Consider the following 18,169-nt stretch of genomic DNA (forward strand, 5'->3'; position numbering starts at 1 on the left):
CCAGAGCGATGAGCGTCTTTGGTCTTTGTCCCTAGTTCCTGATACCCAGTTCCTAAAACCCTTGGATTTCCAGAGCGATGAGCGTCTTCTGCATGCTAATCAGATGACTGGTGGCTAGAACCTCCTAGACAGCATCAAGAATAAGGCTGGTCTCATTTTTCATCTTCAAGTGAATGTTGAACTCAGGAATCCTGAACACCACAGAGGCCACATAGTAAGGACCCACAGCTAACATCATCCTCAATGGGGAAAAATGGAGAGCTTTTCCTCTATGGTCAGGAGCAAGACAGGGATGTCCACTCTCACCATTAATATTTAACACAGTATTAGAAGTCTCAGCCTCAGTACTCAGATCACAAAAAGAAATAAGAGGCATTAAAATCATCAAAGAAGGAGTCAAACTTCCACCATTTGTAGATGACATGATATTCTATGTAGAAAAGCCAAAAGACTCCAATGAAAAGTTGCTAGAACTAATACATGAATTCAGCAAAGTCACAGGGAATAAAATCAGTGACAGAAATCTATTGCATTTCTATACACCAATAATAAAGAAGCAGAAAAAGAAATCAGTGAATCAATCCCATTTACAATTGCACCAAAAACAATAAGATACTTAGGAATAAGCCTAAGCAAAGAAGTAAAAGATCTGTACTCTGAAAACTATAGAACACTTATGAATGAAAGAAACTGAAGAGGACACAAAGAAATGGAAAAACATTCCATGCTCATGGATTAGAAGAACAAATACTTTTAAAATGTCTGTATTACCCAAAGCAATCTATACATTCAATGTAATCCCCATCAAAATACCACCAACAGGCACCCAGGTGGTTTAGTCGGTAGAATGTTAAGACTCCTGATCTCAGGAGTTTTGAATTCAAGCCCCACATTGGGTGTAGAGATTACTTAAAAATAAAATCTTTAAAAACAAAACAAAACAAAATAATACCACCAGCCTTTTTTGCAGAACAATCCTAAAATTTGTAGGGAACTACAAAAGACCCCCACATAGCCAAAGGCAATCCTGAAAAGAAAATGCAAAGCCAGAGGCATTACAATTCCAGACTTCAGGATCTATTACAAAGCTGTAGTCATCAAGATAGTATGGTATTGGCACAAAAATAGACACACAGATCAATGGAACAGAATAGAAAATCCAGAAATTGACACACAACTATATATGGTCAACTAATCATCAACAACACAGGAAAGAATACCCAATGAAAAAAGATGATCTCTTCAACAAATGATTAAGGGTGAGTATCCAAAATATAAACTTATCAAACTCAACACCCCAAAAAACAATTAATCCTGTTAAGAAATTTGCAGAAGACATAAATAGACATTTTCCCAAAGATATCCTGTTGGCCAACAGACACATGAAAAGATGCTCCATATCAGTCATCATCAGGGAAATGCAAATCAAAACCATGAAGAGATACCACCTCACACCTGTCAGAATGGCTAAAATTAACAACACAGGAAACCACGGAGTTTGGCAAGGACTCAGAGAAAAAATCCTCTTATTCTGTTGGTGGGAATTCAGTCTGATGCAGCCACTCTGGAAAACAATATGGAGTTTCCTCAAACAGTTAAAAATAGAACTACCTTGGGGCGCCTGGGTGGCTCAGTGGGTTAAGCCGCTGCCTTCGGCTCAGGTCATGATCTCAGGGTCCTGGGATCGAGTCCCGCATCAGGCTTTCTGCTCGGCAGGGAGCCTGCTTCCCTCTCTCTCTCTCTCTCTGCCTGCCTCTCCTCTCCATCTACTTGTGATTTCTCTCTGTCAAATAAATAAATAAAATCTAAAAAAAAAAAAAAATAATAAGTCAAAGACAAATACCACATGATTTCACTTGTATGTGGAATTTAAGAAACATAACAGATGAGAACATGGGAAGGAAAAAAAGAAAAAGAGAGAGAGAAGCAAACCATAAGAGACTCTTTATGATAGAGTATAAACTAGAGTATAAACTGAAGTTTCATAGAGGGAGATGGGTAAGGAGATGGGCTAAAAGGGTGATGGGCATTAAGGAGGGCATTTGTTATGCTGAGCCCTGAGTGTTATAAGTAAGTGATGTATCACTGAATTCTACTCCTGAAACCAATATACCACTAAATGTTAACTAACTATAATTTAAATAAAAATTTGAAAAAAAAATTTAAAAAATAAAAATTAAACTTTTGAGATGTGAAAAAAAAAAACAACCCCAACATTTCTATACATTACTCCGTGCTCATCACAAGTACATTCCTTAATCCCCTTCACTTATATTACCCATGCTCCTACCCACTTCCACTCTGGTAACCCCCAGTTTGTTCTCTGTAGTTAAGAGTCTGGGGTTTTTTTGGTCTCATTTTTTCTTTGTTCATTTCTTTGCTTCTTAAATCCCACATGGGAGTGAAATCATATGGTATTTGTCTTTCTCTGACTGATTTATTTCACTTAGCATTATACCCTCTCGATCCGTCTATGCTGTTGCAAATGGCAAGATTTTATTCTTTTTATGGCTTAGTAATATTCCAGTGTGTGTGTGTGTGTGTGTGTGTGTGTGTGTGTGTGACCACATCTTCTTTGTATATTCATCTGTCAGTGGACACTTGGGTTTCTTCCATAATTTGGCTATTGTAAATAATGCTTCAATAAATATGGTGTGTATATATCTTTCTGAATTGGTGTTTTCATATTCTTTGGGTAAGTACCCCATAGTAGAATTACTGGATCATATGATAATTCCATTTGTAATTTTTTGAAGAACCTTCATACTATTTTCCAAAATGGCTGTACCAGTTTGCATTCTCAACAAAAATGCAGGAGGGTTTCTTTTTCTCCAAATCCTTGCCAATACTTCTTTCTTGGGTTTCTGATTCAAGCCATTCTGATGGGTGTGAGGTGATATCTCATTGTGGTTTTGATTTGCATTTGCCTGATGATTAGTACTGTTTAATATCTTTTTTAAAAACTTTTTATTAACATATAATGTATTATTAGCCCCAGGGGTACAGGTCTGTTAATCGCCAGGTTTGCACACTTCATAGCACTCACCATAGCACATACCTTCCCCAGTGTCCATAACCCCACCACCCTCTACTTACCCCTTCACCCCCCAGCAACCCTCAGTTTGTTTTGTGAGATTGAACCTCTTATGGTTTGTCTCCCTCCCAATCCCCTCTTGTTTCATTTTCTTTCCTTACCCCCAACCCCACCATGTTGCCTCTCAACTTCCTCATATCAGGGAGATCATATGATAACTGTCTTTCTCTGATTGACTTATTACACACAGCATAATACCATCTTGTTCCATCCACATCGTCGCAAATGGCAAGATTTCATTTCTTTTGATGGCTGCATAGTATGTTGAATATCTTTTAATGTGTCTGTTGGCCATCTGCATGTCTTCTTTGGGGAAATGTCTGTTCATGTTTTCTTTTTTAAACTGGATTCTTTGGGTTTTTTTGGTGTTGAGTTGATTAAGTTCTTCACATATTTTGGATATACCCTTTATCAGAAATATCGTTTGCAAATATCTTCTCCCATTCAGTAGGTTGTCTTTCCGTTTCATTGACTGTTTCCTTTGCTGCACAGTAGCTTCTTATTTTGATATAAGTCCCAACAATTTGTTTTTGCTTTTGTTTCCCTTGCTCAGGAGATATACCTAGAAAAATATTGCTATGGTCAATGTCAGAGAACTCACTGCCTGTGCTCTCTTCTAGGATTTTTATGGTTTCAGGTCTTGCATTTAGGTCTTTAATCCATTTTGAGTTTATTTTGTGCATGGTGTAAGAAAGTGATACAGTTTCATTCTTTTCTGTGTGGTTCCTAACACCATTTGTTGAAGAGACTGTCTTTTTCCCATTGGATATTTTTGTCTTCTTTGTCAAAGATTAATGGACCATATAATTGTGGGTTTATTTCTGGGCTCTCTATTCTATTTCTACAAAGCCCTTTTACATAGAGTTTATCAACCAGTCCACACCAAAACCCAGGAAGATAGGTATAATTAGAAACAGTGACTCCTCTAAGCGCACTGTGGTATCCTGGATTGGGTCCTGGAGCTAAAACAGGACATTAATGGAAAAACTGATCTGTAGCTTAGTTACTACTAGGACTGTCCAATGTTTACTTCTTAGTTTTGACAAATAAACCAAGATAATGAAAGAGGTTAACATCAGAGGAAGCTGGGTGAAGGGTTCGTAGGAACTCTGTACTAATTTTTCTGTAAATCTAAAATTCCAAAATGAAAAGTAAAAAAAAAAAGATCACAACATGGATCCTCTACCTGGGCCTTCATCCTAGCAGGTCCTCTACTATCCGGATGCTCAAAGCAAGAACATTAGAGCTCAGAGTCGAGGGTGGTAGATGGTGCTGGATGGAAGCTCTGAAGGGTGAACAATGGCCAAACCGATCATTTGGGTCCTACACCAAAAAGAGTAAGAAAGTTCCTGGTCCCCAAAGAATCCACAATCTGATTTATAATCCTTTTTCTTGGCATTGGAATTCATAACATGATTTCTTCACTTGTGGATTTCTTTTCCTAATATTCTTTGCTGTTTTAAGAATTAAGAGAGCTTGGGCACGTGGGTGGCTCAGTCGGTTGAGCAGCTGCCTTCAGCTCAGGTCATGATCCCAGGGTCCTGGGATCGAGTCTCGCATCGGGCTCCCAGCTCCACAGAGGGCCTGCTTCTCCCTCTCCCTCTGCCTGCCGCTCTGCCTACTTGTGCTCTCGATCTCTCTGTCAAATAAATAAATAAAAACTTAAAAAAAAAATAAAAGGATCAAGAGAGCTTGTATCTGTTGGGCTTACTCCGGCTGTGCCCCAGGAGCAAGTGGCCAGCAGCCATTAGAAGCCAGGGGTGGACGTGGGCTGGGATTAAGTCATCTCACTTGGGGTACTAATAATCTATATGTGTGTAATGCAGAGAAATTCACCCTGGGTATTTCTCTCCTGTTGTCTTTTTTTTTTTTCTCTGCCCTCCCTCCCCTACTTTTTCTTTTCTTTCTTTTTTTTTTTTTTTAAGAAAGAAAAGGGCCTGACTGCTTATCTGACTGTAACTCTGAATGCTTTTCACATTTGAGGCTGCAAAACATTTGGTAATACCTGTTGCCCCAGTCCTAGAACTGGGTAAATTCCAAGCATTATCTACTTTCTTGGATGCTAAGGATAAGCCCAAGCAAGGAATATGTGGGCCTGCAGGGGGTGGGGGTAGTTTTCTAAGCCAGAAGCTCTGGAATGCTCCTAAACTCCTTCTGGGGGTAGGCGTTCTTCTTATTTCTCTTCCCCAATACTCATAGGTCATTCTGCCTCATGTCATCATGTCCCCAACCCCCCCAAACCCCCCTCAGCGCCTCCTCACCTGTTGCCCGGTCACAGCCCTGGGTCCGGTGCTCATGCTGCCTCATCAGGATTCTTGAACTGGCTTTCTAAGGACTCCTAGCCTTGGATCTCACTTTGTCACGCCCAACCCATCCTCAAAACTGCCACTGTCAAAGCCCAAGTATTAAAGGGTTAAAACAGGACTCATAGAAACACAGAATGCGCATGGGGTAAAGATGAACTCATCCATGAGGAAACTAGCAGAATGGTAAGTCCAGTTCAAAGGAAAATTCAAGAAGCTCCATAAGCTCCATTCAGTGGAAACCTGGGTGCTGAAATAAGGTTGCAAGCTTCCAGGTACAATTAAACCGATTGTTGCTTTCCCACATGTTCAGAGTCTTCACCCAGGGCCTTCATTCTTGGGTCTTTATCTGAGGCCTTGGGCTAAGGTCCTACTGGACACTTCTGTGTCTAGGGGAGGAGGGGAAATCATGAAGACACTTGCCCCCGCTCCTCAGTCCCCAGGTCTTTCCCCAACCAGCCCTTCCCTCTCATCCTTCCCAACTAAGCTGCTGGAGCCTTTTGTTTGGGACTCCCTCCACCGCAAGAGGACCCCCCAAGTCTGCACCGATCCACCTGACCCTCCAGAGAATGGAACAGGGGGAGTGGGCGCTTCCTCCCGGGTAGCCTCTGGATTTTAGCGCTGCAGTAAGTGGTTACAGGATTAACTCTTCCATTTATGGCTGGTTGCTTTAATCAGCTACTCCAACACCTGACAGCTCGGCTCTTTGTCCTCCAGCTCAGCTGAACTCCCAATAGAGTTATATTTTTTACTGGACAAGAGATCGTCTTGTCATATTTTTTACTGGACAAGAGATTGCACCTCTGCAGGGCAAAAATACACGTGTGCACACATAACACCCCAGAGCTGGGGCCCTAAAAAATAGTAAAAAGACAGCAAAGGTTGATTCTCCTAGATTCTAGAACCTAGAGAATGAAAATCTGTGGGTGGGTCCATTAGACAAGACTCCATCAGTAGGTCTTTGAAAGGACACATAATTATCTCTTGCCCTATTCCTAAGTTGTAGCTGATTTTGTGTGACACTGCCGAGATGAGGTCCTACCACAACACTGTCACATAATGGTGGCCAATCTCATGGGCATGGCAGGTGTGGCGTCTGAACTTAGGCGCCAGCTTCTACCATATCTCCTACAAGTCCTGCTGCATCTGCAGCTCCCAGCCAAAGGAACCAGCTTCCCCGACTGGTCATCTGACCCAGCAAGAATGGTGGTCTTAACAGGTGGATGTGGGTTCTTCTCTGTCCTCTGGGGTCAGTGATTGTTCCGCCCCACATCTCCAGTTTTTCTTCCCAACTCCTGCCCCTGCAGGTCTGCAGTAGTCCCAGGCCCATGCCACATGCAGAGACAACCACCTTCCACAAAATTCTTCATTATGCCACAATTACATAAGGTCTAACTTCTAGAATAAATCGTTTATGTCACATCATTCTTAGAGAATCTGTTCTCTGCAAAACCCTGGCTGATGAACTCCCCAACATTTTTCAGCAGCCCTTTTGGCTTCTTTCATCTCCTTGTAGCTAGAGTGCAACCATTGTTAAGAGAATGAGCCTCCAGGTCATGATGCCAGGGTCCTGGGATGGATCCCCGCATTGGGCTCTCTGCTCAGTGGGGAGCCTACTTCCCCCCCATCTCTCTCTGCCTGCCTCTCTGCCTACTTGTGAACTCTGTCGAATAAATAAATAAAATCTTTTTTTAAAAAGAGAGAGAGAGAGAATGAGCCTCAATATTAAAATCCAGCTCAGGCTCTGCCCAGCTTTGGGTCTCCAGGCAAGTTATCAAATTTCTCGAAGTTTCCACCTCTGTAAAATGAGAACAATCATAGGACTCCCTTAAAAGGTTCTATGGGGATTAAATCAGGTTAATGGCAGTAAAATCCTTAGCACCATCTCTGACCTTGTATAAACACTCAGTAAATATTCACTGTTAGCATTACCTCTATCAGAAATGGCATTTGTCACATTGCCTTGCTTTTCTGAAACGCCATCATCACACACACCAGACTGAACTTCTTGAGACAATGAGCAAAGAGATATCCCTCCTGCTTAGAGGAGCTGGGGAGGCTTCCTGGAAGAGGTGACATTTTAGCTGGGTCCTGACTTACTGGAGTGGAATTAGGTAGACCAAGAGAAGAACAGTATTGCTTCTGGAAAATAAAAAACAGATGGCTGTGTAGAGACCATCAGGAGAACTAGCTAGCCTTTGAAATTGTATGGTCTTAATGCAGCTAGCATGTGTAAGCAGACTATGCATCAGGCTCTGGGCTAGGCAAGGTCAGAATGCTAAATCCTTTTTCTGTATATTGGGGGCAATAAAAGGAAATCAGTGCTTACTACACAGTGTATGAGGAGCGTAGAAGTGCAGGGGCTGAACTTCAGGGACCAAGAATGAATCAAGGGCAGAGTGTTTCTAAGCTCAGGTCTGATGAGGCCAGAAAACAGGACATCTCTGCGGGCTTACGGGCTGCCTTGTAGAAGTGACTGGAGAAGCATCTGTGTTCTAGGCCACTGGAGACAGAGACCCCCCCACCTCCGCCCTGCCCCTGCCTCCTCCCAGTTCCCTCCCTCCTACCCTTTCAGGGGAATGGGGGTTAGTAATGAGCAGGAAGTGAATGTCCTGAGCCCAACTCCCCTGGAATTAAGACCCTGATTATGGAAGAGGCCACCAGAGGCCAGAACAACACATCTAGAGGTATTAAGAAGAAATGGGAGGCACCTGGGTGCCCCTGTTTGTTAAGTATCTGCCTTCGGCTCAGGTCATGATCCCGAGGGCCTGGGGGTCCTGGGATTGAGCCCCACGTGAGGCTCCTGGCTCAGCAGGGAGCCTGCTTCTTCCTCTCCTCCCCACTTGTGCTCTCTCTCTCTCTCTCAATTAATAAGCAAACAAATAAATAAAAATCTTAAAAACAGAACAAAACATTGGAAGCACCAATCATCTGCTTGGATTTCCGTCTTCTCCCCGTCCCACAGCACTAGTCTTTCCTCCCCCTACCCACAGTTCTCCCAGACGAAAAAGAGAGAGACTGCTCAGTGTGCAAGGGCATTCCAGTCCACAAGGCTGATCCTTTCCTGCAAGAACTTATCTCTAGGTGAGCTGCCCATCAGGCTCCCAGGCTCCCTTCAACCCTGGGCCACCAACAAGGCCAAACCACTCTAGGTTCAGCAAGGCACTGCCACCCAAGCAAGCTTCCTGCCCCATGGGCCTGGCGACACCCTCGCCACACCTTCTTCCTCTTTTGACTTTGCACCCATCACTGAAGTATTTCTCCACCAAACACTACTGGTCTGCTCCAACCATGAGAGGGGACCCATGGGGTCTCTCATAGAGCCTGGCTCTCTTAGCAGCCTCCCTGCACCGCACATCCCACAGGGTCTGCCCCGGCCTCTGGACAGCCCCCAGGACCCTGCCTCCCCTGAGTGGCCTTCTCAGGGGGGCAGACAACAGGAGCACCTGTCGGGACCCACCATGGCGGTCGCTGGGCCCCAGCCTGCAAGCCTATGCAGCCACCTTCCCCACCTGCCTCTCAACCCATTTCCACTGAGGCTAGGTTGTCTGGTGGCTCTGGGCTCACTGGCCATGTGGCTCTGGGAAGGTCACTTCACTCCTCTGTGCCTCTGTCCCCTCAGCCATCAAAGAAGGATGACAAGGGTTGTATCAGCTCGAGGAGGTCCCTGCAGAAATCCCAGCACTCTGGGTATTTGCAGCAGAAAGTGATTCACACAAGGGCTTAGGTGCTTGGGGTGCTGTCCGGTTGGCTGGGTTGGGGAGGGAAGGCTGAGGCTAGAGAGGATCTGCTCCCCTGTGGCCTCTGAAGCTGGGGCATCTGGACGACAGGGGTGGGAGCCAGGAAGCGGGCAGCGCCTCGTTGGCTGCCTCCAGCGGTGTGGAACTGCGCCCAGGACACCAGTGCAGGAAAAGACGCAGGTGTGCGTGACCCTGCCTGTCTGTCGGAAGGGAGCAGCCAAGCCCAGGAAGGCGGCCTCTGGCTCCCTTCCACCTGCGGAATCCCAGGTGGGGGGCCGAGCGCTGGCTCACAGTGGGCACCCACGCACTGGAAGGAGCGGTCTGGGAAATGTCGCTGTAGCCTTCTGCCTGCAAAGCACAGAAAATACAGGGCAGAGGGTCTTTGGTGCTCTTCAGCCACAAGAGGGTTAACGGCACTCCCTTTTGTGCCTGGAGAGCGCTCACCCTCTCCACCTCCCCAAACCCCCCTCCTCCAGTATACAGCTTGTGCCAAATGAAGGCAGTTCTGGGGGAGGGCGGGGTGACCACCAGGCAGGGCTCGGCCCAGGGAGATTCAGCAGCAGACAAGATAGAGCCCCGCCCTAAAGAAGGGCTGACCCTCCAGGGCCCGCAGAGACCCGAATCATCAAGGAATGTGGTTGGTGTAACAGGGCGTCTGTCCTCAAAGCCTGGGCAGCACAGGGAGCTGAGAGCAGAGGGGGCGCACCTGGGCCAGTGTGGGGGTGGGGCAGGGCACCTGCTGGAGAGGGGACAATTTGTAAGTTTGGCCACCCAGCCTGGGGTGGTGTTCACAGAACAGAAACAGAGCTCACAGGAAGCCTCCCACCCTCCCATCAACTTTAAGGTGTGCATGTATTTCAAGTCTCCAATGTTTATAAGCATTTAGAGTGCAGCGGAAACCAGGGAGACCCCTCGGGTCGCAGCTGCGGGAGAACTGTTTTCCTGATGACCTCAAAATCTACAGCTGGGGTAGAAGTTGAGGGGACAGGAACAGAAAGGAGAATCTGTTGACAATTTCTAGGAATCCTGTCCCTCTCTTCTCCGCAGCGTGCGGCTCTGAGCCTCCCCGCGTGCCTGGCTCTGCACTGCGGCCCTGGCCGCCTCCCTCCCTCCCATCACAAACCTCCTCCACGCGGGCAGCCCGCACACGTGCCTTTGGAAGGCCCGGAAGCCCGCGCGGTTGGCAAGGGGACCTCACACTGACCTTCTTCAAGGGTGACCCCACAAGGGACCGGAGAGGGGACCGGTCTGGGGTCAGACAGGACTCCCTCCCTCCCCGACTCCCCGCTGCCCCTCACCCCGCAGAAGACCCCGGGCACCCCTCGAGTCCGGCGCCGCAGGCTGGACGTGGCGGCGCGGGGCGCCCTCGTGTGGCCGGAGGCGGCGCTGCACTCCCCGCCCTCGTCCTCCCGCGTCCCGGAGCTGCTGGCTGAGAAGCTGCCCACTCAGGGTCCCCGCTGCGTCCCGCTGCGCCCCCGCCCGCGGTCACTGCTCCCCCGGGCTGGCGCCCAAGCTACAGGCCCTCCTCCTTTCACCTCCGGAGATTTTCTCCCTGTATCTTCCAAGTCAGTATTCCTGCACGTCAAAGAATGTGTATTAGTCATCTAACCCCGTGTAACAGATTACCCCTAAAATGTAGTTGTAGAGAATAGCAAACCCTTACCATCTCCCAGAGTTTCCGCGGGTTAGGAATTCCGGAGGAGCTTAGCTGGCTGGCTCTGGCCCTGTCTCGAGTCTCTCCTGCGGTTGCCATGGAGTCCTTGGCTAAGACTGCTGTCCTGTGAAAGCTGGGATGGGCCCACTACCAAGCTCACTGTCATCCTCATTTCCTGCCCTTCATTTCCTGCCTCTGGGGCCTCCCCATAAAGCTGCTAGGAAGGTGTTCTGTGGCTTCCCAAAGAGCAAATGCTCCCAGAGAAAGAGGGCAAGAGGAACCAAAATAGAAGACATAGTGTCCACTAGAATCTAATCTTGGCAGTGACATACCATCAACTCTGCCCTATCCTATTGATCACACAGGCCAGTCCTGGGACAATGCAGAAGGAAATGAGAATCCCAGAAGGCAATGATCCCTGGGGTCCTTCTCAGAGACCAGCTACCGCAAACACTTTTTTTTTTTTTTTTTAAGATTTTATTTTTTTATTTGAGAGAGAAAGAGCAGAGTCGGGGGAGGGGCCAACAGAGAGAGAATCCCAAGGAGTCTTTGTTAAGCACAGAGCCCAATGTGAGGCTCAACCTCGGGACCCTGAGGTCATGATCCCAGCTGAAATCAAGATTCAGAGGCCCAATTGACTGAGCCATCCAGGCACCCCGCACAGACATATCTTCTAAATGTTAGTTATAGAACAAAATATGGTCAACCCCATGAACCCGCCACTCACACCAGAACGAGCGCATCACATGCTCCCCGTTCATCTGCCTTCTGCCTCCCTGTGTAAGGGATAACCATCTTGAATATTGTGTGTATCATTCTTTGTTTTTTTAGAAAGTTTTGTCACAAAGTTACATATGTCCGAACAATCATTTTGTATTTTTGATCTTTACACAAATGACTGGCTATAGGTAGTCAAGTCCTTCTTCCAAGCTCCAAGCTTCCATAAAACTCTTCCTTTCCCTTTTGCTCCCGGCTCAGCAGTGGGCAGATCCTCCCTGTCTTCTAATTTCTGGCTTACCTCTATGTTCTTTATTTACCCACTCTCCCGTGAGGGACATTTGGGTTGTTCCCACTCCTTTGCCATCCAAACAGCATGCCAAGTCCCTTTGGGACCCGGCCTCTGGTATGCATGTTCAAGTTTTGCACCTGCATACGTGAGCAGAGGGTGCTGGGTTCCCCAACGCAAACCTCCCATTTCACAACATAACACCAAATTGTTTGCCTACGTGGTTGCCCCAATTTACCATGTCACCTGTAACTTATACACTATTCTCTTGGTGCTTGGGCATGTGAGGCAGAAAGGTGGACTCAGGGGCCTGGCTGAGGAGGGAGGCCGAGGGGCAGAGAGGCTGGCAGTGGGGGAATCCGCATGCCCACGGACCTCAGCTGAACTCAGCCAGAGGGGCTTTTGGGTCTGTAATACTGTGTTTCATCATTAAGTAAATCGTTAGGCTCCTCTCTATTTCCGGCACGGAGGGCCTAAAAGCCTTGAAATGTCCAAAGCGGGGACTCCAGACCAAGGGGCCTTTTCTTATGTTAATGAGATGGCTTTTGGCCTCCCCCTAAGGATGGGGGTTGGTTTCGGGAGAAGCCAGCACCTGAATGAGGCCTGGAACTTTCAGTCCCACCCCTGACCTCCGGGGAGGGGGCCAAGGGCTGTTAGTTGAATTAATCTTCAATGGGTAATGTTTTAATCAGTCATGGTTTGGAAAGGATGCTTCCTTAAAAACCTAAAGGAACTGGTTTCTGAGAGCTTCAGGTTGGGGGAACACGTGAAGATTGCCTCAGGTGCGGCGCCTGGGGAAGGCCCAGAAGCTCCGCTCCCTATCGTGGAGCTGGTAAGGAAGAGGTCTCTCTGCGTTCTGTGAGCCTCTCTAACAAATTAATCGAGCCTCAGCGAGAACATCTGATTCATACCCCGTCAGCCAGAAGTACCTAGATTTGCAGTCTGAAGGGTGGGGATAGTCTGGTAGGATTTGCTAAGCAACAAAATCAACTGAATAAATTCGAAGATCCAATTGGCTTTATCAACACATCATGAATCGGGTAAGTAGAAGGGACCTCCCAGCAGCTCTGAGGCTTTTCTAGGCAGAAGGAGGGGAAGGCAAGGAAGTGAAAAGTGGATTATTTGGGGCAAGATTATCTTGCTGCTGGGGAAGGCAGGGGGTCTTATCAACAGATGACCTCCAGACCAGTTGGTTTAAAAGTCCATTCCCTGGGAGAAACCGAAACTATAATTAAGTTAGGTATTAAGGCTTGTGGGCCTTAGCAAAAGTGACTCTATTTTGGACCTGTTGTTTCTTTTTAACAGACTGTCCCTTAACCTGTGGAATCTGATGCTGTCTCTGGGCAGATAGGGACACAAGTGAGTCAAACTGCAGACAGCTGGTGTTGGAAAATCGCTCGTTAGCATGGGGAAACATGACATGCTGTGCACACGCGTGCGCACTCCCTAAAATTGGGTCCAGAAACCAATTATTTCTCTGGCCCCTCCTGAGGAAGCCTCACCCAGCTGCTTCTGTTGATCCCGGGAAAACCATTTTATACCCTCCTTGTTGTAAGAATTTCACGAGAATCCTAACAAAGAATCCATTGCAGAGCCGACTCTCACTAAACATCTCTCCTTCCGTCCCCTTGCCCCCCTCTCCCATGTATCACTCCTTTGGCAAGTGGAAGTAAATAAAAGAAACAAACTCCCAGGCAAATCACAGCGCTCTGAACTCCATCATCATTAACAGAGCATTAATTAATTGCTTACCCACAGAAAGGAGAAGTTAATTACCTGCCATGGAAATTTTAAAAGGAGAAAGGGAAAGGTGAGTTTCAATTTTAATTAGGGCCCCCGCTTCGTGGGAGTGGGAATGAGCTGGTTTCTCTGGGATCTAACTGTTGTCAAATGAAGGGAGGGCCTCTGATCCCTGAACGGCCTCCTGCTCCTACACCTCTCACCCAGAACTCCAGCCAGACCTCTGGAGGATGTGGGGGTGGGAGGTGGGGGTGGGAGGGGCTGATTGCTCCCTCCAGGACACTGGCCTTCACTCCTCAGGGGAACAGCCACTCGAGGGCAGGGGTGTGGAAGGGCCTGGCTCACTGCTGCCTACATTGTCAACGGAGGAACAGTAGGAGATGCTGTGAGCTGTGGCCCAGACCCCCTCTATGCAGGCCCCTCTCCCCGGCCCCCAGGATGGCTGGCAGCCCTCCCAGACACCTTCACTGGGCCACACTGCCTTCTCAGGCCAGCCTGCACCTGGCGATTGACATGAGGTAAAGGCCCAGCGCTCACCTCAATTTGGGTCAACTCTGAAGGTCATCTGGGCTCCTGGGCTCCCGGGGGGCGGGAGGGATGGCCAGAGTCCTTACTCACACTGCCTTGCACCTGGCCCCTGCCTCCAGTCCCGCCTCCTCTCTGCCACGGGGGCTAATCCCTTACAGATGTCCTACAGGCTCATCTCCATCTCCGTGCATGCTTCTTGGGCTCACCCACTTGGGACAGAGACTAAAACTAAGCAGTGTTAAAATTTTACATTTTTGCGGTGCCTGGGGCGCTCAGTCAGTTAAGTGCCTGACTCTTGATTTGGCTCAGATCATGATCTCAGGGTCCTAGGATCGAGCCTCCTACCAGCCTCTGTGCTTGGCATGGAGTCTGCTTGAGATTCTCTCTCTCCCTCTGCCCCTCCCCTCTCTCTCTAAAATAAATAAGTAAATCTTTCTTAAAATTTACATGTTATTGAAGCTTTCTTAAAATTTACATGTTATTGAATCATCAAATCAAGGAAACTTTAGAAGGCATCTGATCTCCCCTGGCTGCCCTCCCAGTACAGCCATATGTTTAGCATCTGACCTGGCATCGGCTGTGTGAAGTGCACGACCGTGACAGGCTTGTCATCTCACACAGTGACCCTTCGGTTTCTGGACAGCTCCAACTGCTGCAAGGCTCTTATATGGGTCAGCTCCTGCCAGGACCAGCCCCAGAGCAAGCAAGGGTCTATGTGGGCCCCAGTCCCTTGCAGGGCTGTAAAGAATATAGGATAGTGCCTATCCTATAGGAGCCCTCAGAACAGACCAGGTCTGGATGTGGGCAGGGCCCTGGTTCCCAGCCTCCTCAGCAGTCCTGAGAACCTGCATGTCTGGAGTGTAGGACAGTCACCCGATGGTCTGGACAGTCCACCTCCAGGAGCAGCCTCGTCCCCACCTGGCTTATGTTGAACATTTCCAGGTGTTTTTGATAAGGCTAGTCCCTACCTGCTCCTCTAAGAGCATCCCAGACTAACCCTGGGACCCCACTGTAGCAGCAAAGGTCTCCAAGCTGGGGACCCCTTAGGCTAAGATTGGAAGGAAGGGTCAGAGTTCACTGGGCAGAGGCGGTGGTGGGAAGGGCTCCTGGTGGGCTGAGGTCCTGGGGCTAAAGGATCCACTTCCCTCCACTCCTGGCACGGGAGTGAGGGACAGCCCAGCCGTCTATAGGACTGAGTTCTGAGTGAGAAATCCAATCCGGCAGGCTGGGCCATAAGCTGCGGGGCTGGGCTTTCTCCTGGAGTCCCTGGTGCTTCCAACCCCACCTCGTCAGCTTGCAAGGGAGCACCCAGAAGCCAGGGAGCGCCTCCTAGGGTGCCAGAGGGCAGAGTGGAGAACACAGCTCAGCACTCTGCTCCGGCCTCAGTCCCGCCTGGCACAGGAATCCCCAGAGCTCTCCCCAGCTTCCTGGGGGCTGGGGAGTTGAGCTGGGAGTTGAGGCATGGATGTGTAGTCATGGGGAAAGCAGGACCTGAGGCACAGCTGTGAGCACCTGGTTTTCTTCAGGGCTGTGCTGGCCAGAAGAGGATCCGGGGCCCAGACCCCCAGCTGTGACAAAGCCCTGCGACCGGGGCAAGTCTTTTCCTCTAGGAATCTCAGAGCGAAGGAGGGAAGCTGTTTCCATGTGAGAATGGCCTCCAGTTCCCTTGGAGGCAAGGAGAAGGGTGCAGATTGAAACTGCATCAGGAGAGCGGCACGCGGATGGCTCAGTCGGTTAAGCGTCAGCCTTCAGCCCAGGTCACACTATCTCATGGTTCCTGGGATCAAGCAAGCCCCGTGTTGGGCTCCCTGCTCAACAGGGAGTCTGCTTTTTCCTCTCCCTCTCCCCCCTGAAACCCAGCTTGTGCTCTCTCGCTCTCTCTCTCATTCAATCTCTCCCTCTTAAATAAATAAATAACAAAATCTTTAAAAATAAATAAACAGCATCAGGAGGAGAAATTAAGCCAGACCCGTGGAAGAAGATCCAGGCTGAGAGGGTGGAGAGCATGGAGGGCTCCAACATCCAACAGCTTCCCAGCTTCTTCTGGCTCTCAGCACAGGAAATGAGGCAGGGATTTAGGATACCGGCTGAGCCCCCTCCCCACCCCCTTCAGGATTGGCTGTGCCACTAGGGAGAGAGCATGGGTGGGGCAGCAGGCAGGAACCAGACCCCCAGGGACCAGGAGGGTTGGGAGACACCCAGCGGTGCAGAAGGCAGGCAGGGTGTAGGTAGGCGTGCTGGACTAAAGCTTTCTGCAGCCTGGGCCCAGGGGCAAGGCAGGGAGGGAAGAGAAGAGAATGCTGGCCTTTCCGGGCTGCAGAGCCCACAAACAAATGAGATGGAGAAGGAGGTGGGATTGCCCTCGTCTCAGCAGGACTATCCCGAGCCCCACACAGCAGACGGCTTCATCCTCTGGCGCCCAGCGCCTGAGGACCTTCCCTCTCCCGCCGGCCGCCCCCTCACGCCACACTGTTCTCTGGCTCTCTCCCTGGGCTGTTCCTCTGGGGCATCTATGATAGCCAGCGCCTTCCGGGTAGTCCACTCAAAGTCTACAGGTCTGATGAAGACAACCCGCGCATTCACCTCCAGGCCTTAATTCCCGGGGCGGGAGTGAGGGGTTCAGATGGGGTGAGACTGAGCTGTACCTGTCTACATGGCAGAGCCGGGGTGGGGGGGGCGGCAGGAGGGAGGCTGTGCACCAGCCTGAGTGCAAGGGAAGGGACAAAATGACCTCTCAGAGGGCTGTCCAGACCCAGGACTGCCATTAGGTATTGGATGGTTAACTATTCATCAAATGCTCAGCAGGGAGAGAGCGACAAGCCCTCAGCACGGGTCAGAGTCCAGGGCTGGGCTGAGTGCTGGCTCTATTCCCGAATTAGGACCCCGGGGAGTGGGGGGACGGTGGTCACCAGGAGCCACAGTCCAGGAGAAAATCTACTAGCAGATGAACCTTCTCCATGGCATTCTGGCAACGGCGAGTTGGAGGAGGAGGGCTACCTCGTTGCTTGCTTACTCGTAAGCAAGTAAGCAAGCCGAGTGACTTGCAGAGGCAAACTGAGGCTCGTCTCAGGGAGCCCCTTTGCCTCCTGGGCAGTGATGTTGGGGGACACGGAGGAGGAAGGCGGTGGACAGCCATGAAAGTGCAGCTTGACTGGGCTTTGTTTCTCAAGGTACTTGGAAAGGCTCACAGGCCTGGTGCATGAGGCTGGGACGCAGGACTCAGCAGTCTGCTCTTCCTATCCTCAATCCCACTCCCAGACAGGATGCATGGTGGGTCTCACTTTTCACATCATTCTCTCTTCTCTTTCTATGTCCTGGTCCTTGCGACCATCCTGCGAGGTGTATCAGGGATCACTGACCCTGGACCAAACCCAGAAGATATGGGTTCTGGGAGTGGCTTTGGCACAGCCAAGCTGTGTGACCTCAGGCAAGTTCTATCCCCTCTCTGGGCCTCCACGGCGGTATATTCTCTGTAGGATAAAGGTGTAAGGCATTGATACACCTAAGGTCGCTTCTAGCTCCAACGATCTCTGTTCTAAGCCCCAAGAACAAATAAGGAAATTGAGGCTGAGTTTGTGGGCAGCACGATTGGGAGAAAGCCCTCTTCTTGTTACCACATAGGGACCTCCGTCCTGCCTCCCTCTTCTCTTAGTTCAACCCAGGGGCCCAAGAGGGTAGCTCCCCCTGCCCTGTCTGCATCCCGGAGACTCATTTAAAGGAGAATCCAGGGGCGCCTGGGTGGCTCAGTGGGTTAAAGCCTCTGCCTTCGGCTCAGGTCATGATCCCAGGGTCCTGGGATCGAGCCCCGCATCGGGCTCCCTGCTCAGTGGGGAGCCTGCTTCCTCCTCTTTCTCTCTGCCTGCCTCTCTGCCTACTTGTGATCTCTGTCAAATAAATAAATAAAATCTTTAAAAAAAATAAATAAAAATAAAGGAGAATCCAGTTTGGGGCTCATTTTCTTGTCTGGACCCAGAAGCAGGAGGCTGATCAGTGCTTCATGAAGCCAGGACCAATTATCAAAGGCAGTTTGTTAATAAGCGCCTTTCAATTCATGCGGGGAACTAATACACTCTGAATAAAAAAGGAAGAAAAGCCATTATCTTG

This window comes from Mustela nivalis, assembly GCF_964662115.1.
Source record: "Mustela nivalis genome assembly, chromosome: 10".
Taxonomy (NCBI): Eukaryota; Metazoa; Chordata; class Mammalia; order Carnivora; family Mustelidae; genus Mustela; species Mustela nivalis.